The sequence below is a fragment of the Montipora foliosa genome, chromosome 1 (genome assembly GCF_036669935.1).
Source record: "Montipora foliosa isolate CH-2021 chromosome 1, ASM3666993v2, whole genome shotgun sequence".
NCBI lineage: Eukaryota > Metazoa > Cnidaria > Anthozoa > Scleractinia > Acroporidae > Montipora > Montipora foliosa.
The window spans coordinates 500,774-514,188 of record NC_090869.1 but is presented as its reverse complement, the minus strand read 5'-3'; the positions used below and the strand labels follow the sequence as shown (position 1 = coordinate 514,188).

General features: G+C 38.2%; 1 protein-coding gene and 1 non-coding gene across 2 annotated transcripts in view; one reads left to right on the top strand and one right to left on the bottom strand.

Annotated features, from left to right (window-relative positions):
* LOC138000295 (tyrosine-protein kinase receptor torso-like) overlaps nucleotides 1-13,415 on the bottom strand; it is a 355,698-nt gene that overhangs the window by 123,528 nt on the left and 218,755 nt on the right. The gene's annotated exons all lie outside the window — the stretch shown is intronic.
* Nucleotides 10,005-10,077, top strand: Trnaa-ggc (transfer RNA alanine (anticodon GGC)). Its single transcript has one exon. It is a non-coding gene; the product is annotated as a tRNA-Ala (tRNA).

Genomic DNA, 13,415 nt, shown 5'->3' with positions numbered 1-13,415 from the left:
GGAACAAGGGAAGGTCAGACATTCAAATGATGGCACAGTAGCTTCTTCGCTGTAAGTAAGAACTTACAGACGACAATGTTTAGACGCGAAAAATAGACAAGGAGACTAAAACAGAACCACATGTTACCATGAATAGATGGTTTTCACGTGACGTCACAGCGGCTATTTTGGTGTACTAGAACAATAGACATCCTCTCCCTTGGGGACTGAACTCTACTTTTATGCAAATTTTGCGCAAATATTTTCTATTGTTTTGTAGACCAAAATGGCCGTCAACTCACGTGAGTCAAAACCATCTATTGGTGGGGAAACGGTGCAACGAAAGGTGTAAGAGGAATGACACTTTTCTAGGCAACTGATAGGGAGCGTAACACTAACAGCCAGTCATTATCACAAGGACCGTAAATGTACACTTCAACTTTTTTCTGTACACTTCTTTAAATGGTGTAGCAACATGATTACACAGGTACTGGCTGATGAATCAGTTATTCGGCGATATAATCCAGCATTATGTGGCTAAATTTCTTTAACCTCGGATCTGCAAAAATGTGTAGGCTGGCATTATTTAAATCTTCTTTCCCAAACCATATAAAGTATTCTTAAACACTAGACTTGCTAGCCGAGTTCTTAAAATTGACAAGCAATAAATCTCGCATTCTTAAGTCATTGACATAGAACTATAAAAGCTGTTAATTTGCGACTCTCTTGATAAGTGGTTTGCTCTGCTTGTAAAAATTCCTAAGATAGTTCATCATTTGTTTTGATGGTACGGCATTAAGTATACTACAGAAAGTTGTCCAAGTTTAAGGCTATGAGGAGCTTTGTTTGAAATAATGCTTTTGGGTCTTCTGTGATCCAATTCGTTTGTGACCAGGCAACAGAGGTCACTTTTCAACTTAAGCATTTAGGCGGAATCAAAAAAAAGGTGATATTTTCTGCAATCTAATGGAAATTTCTTTACTATAAAAAGAGCTGCTTTAAGACTCAGTTAAACAGAGGTATCGACAAGTTTTTATGGAATATTCTACTGGACTTTCGTGACACTTGTTACTTTGAAATATTCTACTCGTTTTTCGTAAGACCTCACACTTCGAAGCCCAAGTTGTAGTATAGAGTTTCCAACGCTACACACTGATTTTATGCTTGTACGCTGTTAGCAACTTCCATAAATTCTTAAAACTTGATTCCATTTGATAGACCATGAGTAGGCCTTTATAGATTATGCTAGCAAAGTTTTTGGCATAATTTGAGCATGCAAACTGGCAAGTAGCAATGCTAGCATAATTCACATATTTTGATAATTATCGGATCATTTTTGATGCTACAATTTGCTCATTGTTCATCTGTACTCCCAAGTCCTAAGCACTTGGTGACGTTATTCGATGCAAGCAAGTGGAATGCTGCAATATAACAATCGCAGATAAGCTACATTAGAGTATAGTCTAGTACTAGTGTGCATGTTAACATGAATCACATGTTTATTTGAATTTCATTGTGGATTTGTTGCGTTTCTTTCTTGTAGACCAACGGCTTCGAATTAAAAAATGTATTTTTTGGACTTATTTGCATTTTTTTCAAAGAGCATAATTTAAAAAAAGGGGGCGTAATTTGGAAAAAAAAGCATAATTTCAGCATAATTTCGCCAAAAAAAAAAAGCAATGCTACTAGCATAATATGCTACTTTTACTAGCATAATCTACAAAGGCCTAGCCCGTGAGGCGAAGTAAACGGTTCAGCGTGTAAAATCGAGTTATTGTTGCACGCGGGAGGTTGCTAAGCACGAAAGAAGCGTAAGGACCGATTTACACCCTGCGATTTTTGTCGCATGCGACAAGATTACGACAGGTTTACAATTCTTTTACAATTGTCGTGTACGTCAGGAAAAAGTCTTAGCATTTTAAAACAAGTCGTAAAACGCTGCGACAATCGTAAGTCATGTCATAGGCCTGTCAAAAGCTTGCCGTATGCGCCAAATATCGTACCGTGTAAATTGGTCCTACCTTCTGCTTAGTAAACCTCCAGCGTGCAACTATAAATTGATGCTACAATATGCATGAATCGTTTACTGTTTGTTAAAGATGAAAAAAAAAAAAACAACAGTTTGCTTTCACATTAAAATGGGGCGCCCGTTTTCGGGGAGCTACAAGGATCGTTTGTGTCTTTAAACCAAAATTAATGACCAAGGAAACGTGCATTGATCGTACGCTTGTAAAACCATGTTTTATAACATAACCAAAACATCTCGTGACTCTTTTGAATGCCTCTTGTTCATAAACTTATCGAGCTGGCTTTAACTTAGGCTCGCAAATCGCTTTACCGGTGGTTTCAGCAAAATACCCGCTAACGGGTTAAGACATTACATTTCTAAGTATTTTTTCATAAAGCTGCGAAGAAATTTAAGCGTTTTTTGTGGTAGACTGGTCGGTCATTATTTGTATTCTGAGGAAAAAGTATTTTTTTCCCCTGCGCACGCGTCAGTGTTTTCATCATAACCATTCACCAATGGGAAAATAGTAAATGTGTAATTGACCAATCATATTTTGGCAATCGTCATATCATTTAAAAATAAAAAGTATAAGATAACTAAAGTAATATTAAAAACTTAAAAGCAATATATCTTACCCTTTATACAAAATCAGGGTCTGAACATAATTAGATCTCCTATGGTTTTTATTCTTGAAAATAAATTTAGCTGAAATAGACCGCAGTAGGTTAAAATTTAAGTCAAGGAAAGAAATTAGATTCGATTTTGTTGTTTTCACAAACAAGACTGTTAACTACAACATGGACTCGACTTTTGGTGACAAACAGTAGTAACAAACTACTTTAGAAAAAGAGTGACTATGTGGCAGTTCATCGACAGACTTGTGGCGATGACGTAAACAACGGCAACCGATCGAGAAACTACGGTAACTGATCAAACCTGGCATAGATTATAGGGGTCTCTCAAACTCAACAGAACGAGAATTGAACAGAGGACGAACAATTAAATAAATAGCGAATTCAACTGAGCCACCAACATCACCAAAATGCGTCACTTAGAGCGACAAAAGTACTTTGTATTTAAAAAACTCGGATTAACTCTGAAAAACGGGACAAAGACAGACGATGGACCAGGAGCACTTCGAAGGGTCACATACTTCAACTGCAAGACACCACAATTCAAATCGTGTTTATAATTGGCAGGAATTCGAACGAACGACACTTTGCAAATTGAAAACAGTAAATGAATACTATAAAAACAAAATGTAAAATAATTAAAAGTACTTTAATGGCAAGCCTAACATTCGAAAGTTTCGGTTGTGCCAGGTGACTCATCTCTTTTAGTGTTCCTACAGTTGCTTACTAACCCAACACCGCACGCGTGTTCCGAGCAATCAAATTTTATTGGCGAATATGACGTTTTAGGCTTTCAAATTTCCACGATCATTTGGAAGCACGCCGGGTCTTGAAACCTGTGCGATGTATGAAAGATTGGCCTCACCGAAAATTCCGTATCAATTGAGTTATTTGACAGGGACGAGATATGCTTATGCCCAGTCTACCATGAAAATATGCATTGAGTAATTTTCACAAGTTAATAACAAATAAACACTAACCGTATTTTTGGACATAAACATTTTATTTAATTTTATTTTATTTTCTCGGACTTTTCTTGCATTACGTCATGATAAAACATATATTTTTTTAAAATCATGATTTGGCGCGTCTTGTCGATGATCATTTTACATTGTTGGTACCTCCTTGAAATGTCTGACTTGCTGGCTACACCGAGTACAATGTAGTAGTTTAGCGTATTACAAAACTCTAATGTCTGGTGAGCAGCAAAGCGCGCATTTCTTCCCATTTTAGCGCATGTTTTGTTTCATTGCAGGCCTAGGTATTTAATGTTTTGTGAGGTTAGGTCTTTCCGGTTAGTGTTGAGAAAGACTGTTGTCGATGACACAAGCGAAGTCCCCATTACAAAGGCGCATTAGGATGGAGGTCGCTTTTTTTCCTACGTGCGCGTGAAGAGAGTAGAAATGCCACTATTGACTGAACTGACAGGCACTCCACGGAATGTGTTACCTTTGCCAGTGACGGCACTAACATAACCGACAAGTGAAAGACAAATTGACAAATCTTACTAACAATAGACAACAAGAAAAACGGATCAAACGTGGTCACTATAATCATTACAATCGACAAGATCACAACTTACCCTACAGACAAACAAAAAAAATCAGTTTTTAAAACAAAAGTTCGCGTGTGAACAAGATGCACTGATAATATTGGCCGACAAGCCTGCGACCATGAAAACATCAATATCCTCAGATGTTCAAGATAAGAATAGTAGCTTTACTGTGCGCGAAGAAGATATCTAATTTGAGGAACAAGAAAAATCTCTGCATTTCATCTACATTTTTGTAATAAATTGCGTTATTCCCTGGATAGTGATATATCCAGTGGATTGCGCTTATCAGTCTTTCGAAAAACGGGGATCACGGCAATAATCAGAGTATTTTTATGATCCACTGACATTACACAGCTCAGCTGACTTCGACGAAACCTTAGACAAGCACAGTCTCCATACAGAATTAACTATGAAAGGATGATATGAAGTACTATTTTATACCCATGTAAACCAGGTGAGCGTTAGCCCTACTAATGGAAATGGCCCACACAAGGACTGAAAGAAACTCTGACCAGTTTCTCTCTGTCCTCGAGTGGGCCCCATTTGCATTAGTAGGGCTAACGCTCACATGGTTTACATGGATAGAAAATAGCACTTCACATCACCCTCGTAGTTAATTCTGTTGAGTTAATTCTGTTGAAATATAAGTGCTACACGGCCAATGTTTGCATAAACGTAATCCCTTGTACAGTCTCGATACAGTCATAGAAAACGCGGTTATTTGGACGACCAAAAGCTAATGGACAGCAAGGAATCTTTGAGTTGAGAACGAGTCAGGTTATGAAAAGGAGTTTTCCATTCTAAGCAGGTGCATAAGGTTCGAAGATTTAACTTTTTATTTGTGCACGTCATAGTAGAAAACTCAGACCCTAACGAAGTCCAAACTAAGGGTCTTCATCCACGGATGGAAACGCACCTGTCCTCGTTCAGCTTTCATGGTCAATACTATCACGAATGCCTGAAAGACGACTACTGATTCACTGACAATACTCGATCACATTACTAAACTTTTTACAGATAGGACTTCTGCTGACGTTGTGGAAAGTAGGTGTCATCAGCAACAGTTCGTCTTGAGATTACACTTATCTGGACGACCATAATTCGACGAGTTCACTAAAAATGAGGCTATACAGACCACAAAAAACAAACCAAATAATGCAAATCTACAGGTGCTTGGGTATTTGGCAACAAAGATCAGGACCCTGGAAAAAGATTAGCTTGTTTTCCGCTGTTAATTAGAACTTCCATCTCACTTCTTACGTAATATACCTCGCCCGAAAATGTTGTAATCTTTGCAGGATTAAATGAGTTCAAATCATCTAACTGTTTTAGTACATATTAAAACAACTATTCACCTTAGTGTCGGTGACTTGTGGTGGATATTTACCTCGCCGCTTCGCGGCTGGGTAAATATTCACCTCTAGCCACCACAACTTCCGTGAATAATTGTTAAATATTTACTGTAGTTTTAACTGTGTTTCCATGCACCTGAATGGCTGACATTTAAATTGTCTTTCGTTTTTATAAATTATCCCTTTTTGCTTTTTTCAGTAAACAATATTATTGTTAACTGTGATTTGGGCTAAAGAACGAGGCAACTAGGGTTAATTACAACAAAAACAAAAACAGTAAAATGACAGCCACTTTAAGAATAAGGTCTTCCAGCTACGACTTTTTTGGGGCAATATTCTGTCGGCGTCGGCGTCGCATTTCAGTAAGTTTCTTTTTTAAAACACGGAAGGGTTAACCTATTTATGCGAAAAGAAAAACAGGGACGAAGGTAGTCAAACACTCGAGCGTTTTTTCCATGGTTTTCTTCACTTTGCACTCTTTTAGTTTTTGTGGGGTTGAATTTAAGGTAGAGCCTTTTGACCGCTTTTCCTTCAAGATGTTGCTAGGGGAAACGCTGTGCAATTTTAGTCAGATTTTCCCGCCAAAAAACTTAGAAAAAGTACGGGCGCTTAAAGTACGCATGCGCCAACTTTTTTTTAAAAAACTTATAATAAATTATCTCTGTACAATGAAATACATAATAGAGAAGAGACAATAAAAACAGAAGTTTTTATCTACGTTTGTTTATTATTTCAATGGAAAATGGTTTTCTTTTTCTAAGTGTCATTTAAGCGAAAAGGTCAAAGTCCACTCTGGGGGAAAGGACTTCCGTGCTTTTTCTCTATTCTCTTAGGGAATGGAAACAAACTTAACTTTATTCGCCTGGTACATTTTTTATAGTTGACAAAAAGCTCCTAACGATTGTAGAACCCTTAAAAAGGAAGATTATGGCAAACTTTTTTTACTTTTACATCCCTAACATTCCTCTTCTTATACGCCGTAGAAGTCACCAAAACTAACAGACATTTGTTGTACAACCAAACTAGTGAGAGAGGCTGTTCTAGCCCCTCGATGACATCACAAACTGGCTTGTCATTGCAAAACGTTTTGTGATGACATAGAAGGAATAGATCCATTCCTCTCGCTAGCATGGCTGTTCGATAAATATCAGCCAGTTTTGGCGGATAAACAGTAAAAGATGCTTCCCATCCGTAAAAAGAACCGAAGTTATAACTATTTTTCAAAGGCACCGCTTGTCTTCCTGCCTTGGACTCCATCACCTCCCGCAAAGCGCATTAATGCATTTGTCTTAATGTCATGATTAAGTCAACAAAACAAGCACAGAATTGAGAATTGTATTAAAGCAAACATTTTGGTGTCTTAATAACGAAACTGTAAAGGAAAATAGGAAAATAGGGAAATAATCTGCGAGTGTAATACGCAACGCAATGCCCCTGAAGTAACGGTGGTCTGCAAATGTGATTATCCTAATAGGAGTCGGTCCATAAACAGACTGTTATGTTGTCAATGACTTGCCTCACTACGGAATTGTCAATAGTCTTCATGGTGTGATGGTTTGGTTCGTGCAACCAAACTGCGCAACCACACAAATTTTGTGGTTTAAAGTGCGATGGTTTGGTTCGTAGCTGTATTCAATGATTTAAGATCAAAGGAGTCTTAAACAGACCACTGTAAGAACATGGTTTGACTCCACGAGTATCAGTAATCTTTCTGTTTGACCGACTGAGTGAAAAAAACGTTACCCCCAAGAAAATTTTGATGGTAAATGGTTTGAATTGTAGTATAGGGGTTATAAGAAGTTGCGAGTCTCCTCTGATGATCTGTATGAGATAGTTACGTTGACAAATTTTGAGTCCAGGACGATTGATAATCTGTTTGGTAACCGTCTAGTAAGTACTCTTAGTCAAGTCAAGTTAATTATTTGAGTGCATGTAAGTCAATTGTCTTTCTTGCGTGGTTGCGTGGTTGTGTGGTTTAAAGTGGTCAATGATCAGACCGAGAGTAAGACCAACCTAGTTGTTAAGTATTAATTGAGAAAGTAAGAATGCTAGGATCCCTATTATCCACCCTTTTGGTCCGTATCTGGAGAGCAGGAGTGATAGATCTAACGGCGAATATACGGCTAAACTCTTGCTCAAGTATGCTGCATTCGACTGCTACATATGGCATAACCTATTACACTCGCAGTTTTTCCCTTACTTCCCTTGACAATAGCATCATTATGGCACCGTAACATTGGCTGTTATCGTTAGCTTTTGCTTGTTTTTGTGTGACCAAACCATGTCCTCTGCGGACAGGCCTTTTATTGACAGTACAACCAAGATATAACGAACATGCTTATGACAATACAGACCTTTCCAAATGCGTATCAGCACCAATTCTTGCAACTTGTGCACTTAAAGATGTTATGCCCGAAGTAGGGGGGGAAGAGGGGAGGGGGGCTGGGTGGTGTCAATGTCTGTCTGTCTGTAATTCAAACGTGAAAAACATTTTTTTTCTTACTATGTATGTCTTGCAGACAGTCTTAGGCAAAATATCTTTATTGTTCTTTACGTTGGGAAGCTATTCCTTCCCTCAAATTTTTCCTTTCCACTTTCAATTCTGTTGAAAAATGAAATGAGTATACGTTTGAGTGATTGTGATAATTTAATCAGAGAACCCAGAGAAATAGTCTTTTAACAATCATCTTTTGAGGGTATGTCTGTTTTACGTTATTCAACTCTCTCTACATGTTCTGGATCCGTCCAAGTTTTTAAAACCAGTGCCTTACTTCCTAACTACCCAGCGTGTCTGTACTGTCAGTGGGTCGTATGAGTTATGTATGAGTTATTGACAAAATGATTCATTAGTTGGCTGTGAAGACTGTTTGCACAGTAAATTAACAGCGATGCTGACCACTTTTGTTTGTCGTGTGTTTGCTCTGTTACTAAAGGGAAAAAGTCGTTTGCCATTCCGAAACTTTTGGCTTTCTCGGCACTGTACCCATCGGTACTTTCTCGTCATCGCTGTCATCATTTTTATTGCCATAGTTAACGTCAATGAAATGATTGTCAACATTATTGTCGTCGTCGTCGTCGTCGTAGTCGTAGTCGTCATTGGCATCGTCGTCGTCAATGTCAATGACATCGTCATTGTTATCGCGATGGTCAACGTTATTGGCTCTGTCATTGTCATTGTCGCTGTCAGTTCCTTTGCCTTAATCCGATTGTGATCTTCGACGTTACTGTCATTGACGTCCTTCATTGTCATCTTCAATGCCAAAGTCAAAGTCAAAGTCAAAGTCAAAGTCAAAGTCAAAGTCAAAGTCTTTGTTATTGCTTTTTCTGCCTCAACCGTTGCCAGTTGCCAGTTTCCATTTGCCTTGTCATCGTCATCGTCATCGTCATCGTCATCGTCATCGTCATTATCGCTGTTGTCATTGCCATTGCCATAACCAGGCGTCGTCATCTTCGACTAAAGGTGGCTCAAATCAGTTTCACCACTTTCAAGAGACCTTGTTATTAGAAGGATTGACACTAAAACACTTTATCACCTAAAAGCAATGTTATGGTACCAACAATTATTGCTGAAGACGATGCAGTCATTATTGTGACGTAACAAGTTACCATTGAAACAGAAAAGCCTTGCAAAAACACCCTATATTTTGTGTTTAGCTGTTCATATTTTAAAAACGAACTCGGTGGTCTCCATTTTTTATTTGTGAAATGTAATAAGCATGCCAGAATAAAACTTTCTGCAAAGTTTAAAAAGAAAATATTTGCTAGCAAATAGGATTTTTATGTTTTCTCGTAATGCTTTGTTTAAACTGTTATGTGACAAGAATTTCGTTCACAATATTGCGTAACTACATGCTATTGTGACGTGAAGGGCTAGGCAATTATCAAATGTTATTACCCCCTCTCAGGGGATTATCGGACGCGTGGCGTGGCATGTAGCGTTCATTCACTTCTTTTACTCGTCAAGGGTCAAAGCTTTTTGCAAGTCTCGTGAGTATTTTTCATCCCGCCACGCCCCCTATCCCTTCTTCACTCTTGCATTTGGTTATGCAGTTCTGGCGCTTTCTAGCCCCCACCTTTACCGGGGCCAATATTAATTAATTGGATTTTGTGTGAATATAAGATTTTATCTTGCAAAAAGTTAATTAAAGCGACTATGGGCTTCTGCCCATAGCCAATTCACTCCATCTTGTGTATTTCATTCATATGGGCCCCTGTAAACGAGCTGAAGGTAAAGCGACCTGGCCTCGTAGAGAAATTGTTTTGGTTATCGGCACTTCAGAAAACATAAAATTATATGGTGCGCATTCAGAGCCACCTTAAATAATTTTAACAATTGCGTCCATAACTGCGAGGATTACAGCTTTACTTGATTTCATATCCGCAGTTCAGTATATGATTCATTTCATATATCATTTCGTTCATTGATTCATTCCTCACTGGAAATTAGAACCCACAAATGACCAGCTCCCAACTTCAGTGGTTTCATAGCTCAGTTGGTTAGAGCGTCGCATCGGCATTGCGAAGTTACAGGTTCAAATCCCGTTGAAGTCCTGAATTTTTCAAGCTTCTCTAGGCAATTGCTAAAATTGCGTCCATAACTGCGAGGATCATAGCTTTACTTGATAAATGAAAGTTTAGGGTCGCTCTGAATCCGCTCCACAAAACTTTTCTAAACTTTGCAGAGAGTTTTATCTTGGCCTGTTGATTACTTTTGTATAACAAAAAATTGGGGTCACCGAGTTCATTCTAAGATATGAGCAATTAAAAGCAAAATATAGGGTATCTTTTCAAGGCTATGGTAACGTGTTACGTCACAAAACATTCTGCCACTTGTTTAGCAATAATTGATGCTTCACATCGTACCATAACATTGCTGTTACGTGATAAAGTGTTGTAGTGTCAATCCTTCTAATAACAAGGTCTCTGGAAAGTGTTGGAAACTGGTTTGAGCCACCTTAATCATCACTGTATTTTATCGTTTATCGTGAAAACGTCATTGTCATTGCCTTTGCATCGTTATTTCCAATGTCATTGTCACAGTAAATTCACTGTCATGGTCATTGCCATTGCATCGTCATCTTCGCGTCTATCATCACTGTATTTGATCGTCATCTTTAGTAAAAAGGTCATCGTCAAAGGCATAGTCATTACCATAGCATCGTCATGTCCAATGTTATTGTTCCAGAATAGTCATAGTCATGGCCAGTAATTGTCCGTTTCACCTTTATTGTTGTGGAGGTCAACGTCATTCTCATTGTTATCTTCATTCTCATTATCGAAGCAATGGTCAGCACCATTGTCATCGTTATCGTCAATGACATAGTGAACGTTGACGTCATCATTACAGTTAGCATCATCATCATAATCATCATCGTCATCGTCATCGTCATCGTCATCGCCATAGCCTAAAGACCAAATCGGTTAATTCAATGTTATACCCAATTCACATCTCCCGGTGCTAAGATTCTTCGTGTATTGCATTTTCATTCTAACGTAACATTCACATTGAAAGATATCGAAATACCTGGAACAAAACGTTTTATTCCCAAAGGGTTTGACTTGGGTACAAAATTGAGCTAGCCGATTTGGTCCATTGTCAGCGCCATCGTCAGAGACATCGTAATTTGTCATCGTCATCGGCATCGTCAACATCTATCATATTTGTCATTGTCACTATTATGATCTCCGTGATGGGATCGTCATGTTCTTAACACATGGACCTTGCACATGGACCTCATAGTCTCAGTCTTCATTGTGGTTTTGTCATTGCTTTAATCTCAGTCAAGTACGTGAAAGCCCTTTTCCATCCCGGGGTACCAGCGAGCTTAAGACATAACATCAATAGGTCCAACTGAAAATTTGTCAGCACCGTCGAATCAACGACGTTGGAAAGCATTAGCAAACTTTTCCAGCACGCACAAATAAGAGTTCGTTAAATCTGAGGTTGCATTAAAAACGTATACTATTAACAAGTAACTCTAGTAACGTATACTAATAATTGTACCTGAAGAAGGCTGGTTTGGCCAGCCGAAATATAGTACAGCAACAAAATCAAGTCTACGTTGTATCGGCTCTTGCTTAAAATATTTAGTTTCTCAACTAAAAATAATAATTGAATGGTGATACAATAGTGTGCCGTATTAACCCGAGGTACTGAGGCCTTGCCTGCGCCTAAGCCGCGCCCTAAAGCGCGTGCATCACTACTGAAAAGTACGATGAATCTTTTTCAAACAAAATTAAATGTAACAACCTTATTACTTCGATTCTTTTGCGTGTCCTAAGAACCCCTAATCATATCGTAGTCATTTTCTGATCTTCATTATCTATCGACTTGAATATCTTCTCCTTAACCCAAACGATGAGCACAACAAGTGAATTACTCTGTTAAGAAAACCGTTCTTGTGAATTGGCCTCTATTATTGCAAAAGAATCAACTTGCTGAGCCTGTAATTCCCGACTATTGAAGCCTTTTCATTGACGCTGCCTCCTCAAGTTTTCATTCTGTTCATGGCCAATCAGAATTCAAGAGTAATTTATTTATTAACGAGAGTTTTTTCAGTCACCCGATTATTGCCAATACTATTCAACAATACTTTTTCCCAATGATTGCCAATACTGGTCAGCAATACTTTCCTACTGTTTCCAACCCTTGATAGCTCTTAAATTTCATGCCCTTTAAATTTGGTTGCTTATAGTGTTACCCTACACCACTTTCGATACCACTTGCTAAAATTTCACGGTCAATGATAATTTGAAATAAAAGGTCCTAAAGCTTTTAGACTCATGAATTCGACTAAAATGTTATTTGTTACCAGTGATTGCCAATCATAATTTGTCACCTTAGCCATGCTAATACTTGACAACAGTTGCAAGGTGCGCTAGTAGTTGACGATCATAATCTAACGTTACCCTTCTATTTCTACCCCCTTGAAAGCAATGAAAATGTAATGATCCTCCTGTTGTTACAAGTCATAATTTCATTCTACTACAGTCAGTTTGAACTCATCCTCCCAGTGTTTGCAAATCGTGTCTGCCATCGATTGCCAAAGAAATTGACACTACCAGCCTATTACCACCCCTCAAAAAAACCTTCATTAGCTGCCAGTTGTTTCCCGTTATCACAGTTTGATCATAGGGCTGAAGTTAAATGATCTAACAATCTGTCTGTAGTTGATTGTCAAAGTTTTACACTACCCCTCCCCCTCCCCCTCCCCCACCCCCCCCCCCAACCAAATACTATGTGAATACCCGTCCGCGATTGGGACATTGGGTAAAAATTACGGTTTTCCTCAGTTTGTAACGAGTGTGTAATTATACTTCGCATTGCGAAAGCTTTTGCCTGCGTTATTGCTATTGCTACTTCTAATTTGTTTCAAAGCGCTTATAGCCTCTCCAAAGGTTTGACACGGTACACTACAGTTTCACCTCTTATCATAAATGACCTTTACTTGCTTCTGTAATAGTCATCTTCTTCCTGTCTTGCTTCATTTCTTTTTGGTTTCAGTTTTCCTTTATTTAATACTTTCTATACGAACTACTCTTACTTGTTCTTGTCCCTGCGATTATCTTGAGCTCTCTCTTCTTGTTTGATTTGTACCTCTGAATATTTCTTTCCAGGGTTGTAACCTGCACAAAACAAAATAACATGTCATTAAACGCAACGAAAAGTAAATAATTTAAAAACTTAACAAATCAACATCTATTTCCTTGATATAGTTTTTCAACTCTTGTTATGTAAACTTGAAAGGAGGAGGACAGCTGGTGAATTGAAAAAGAAAACACTATTTTTTTTGACGAGTCACCACATGAAATTTATTTATCCTCCCAAAAAACCGAGTTTGTTTTAAAGAACACAGTTCTGTCTAAGGCTAGCGATTTTGATCGTACAA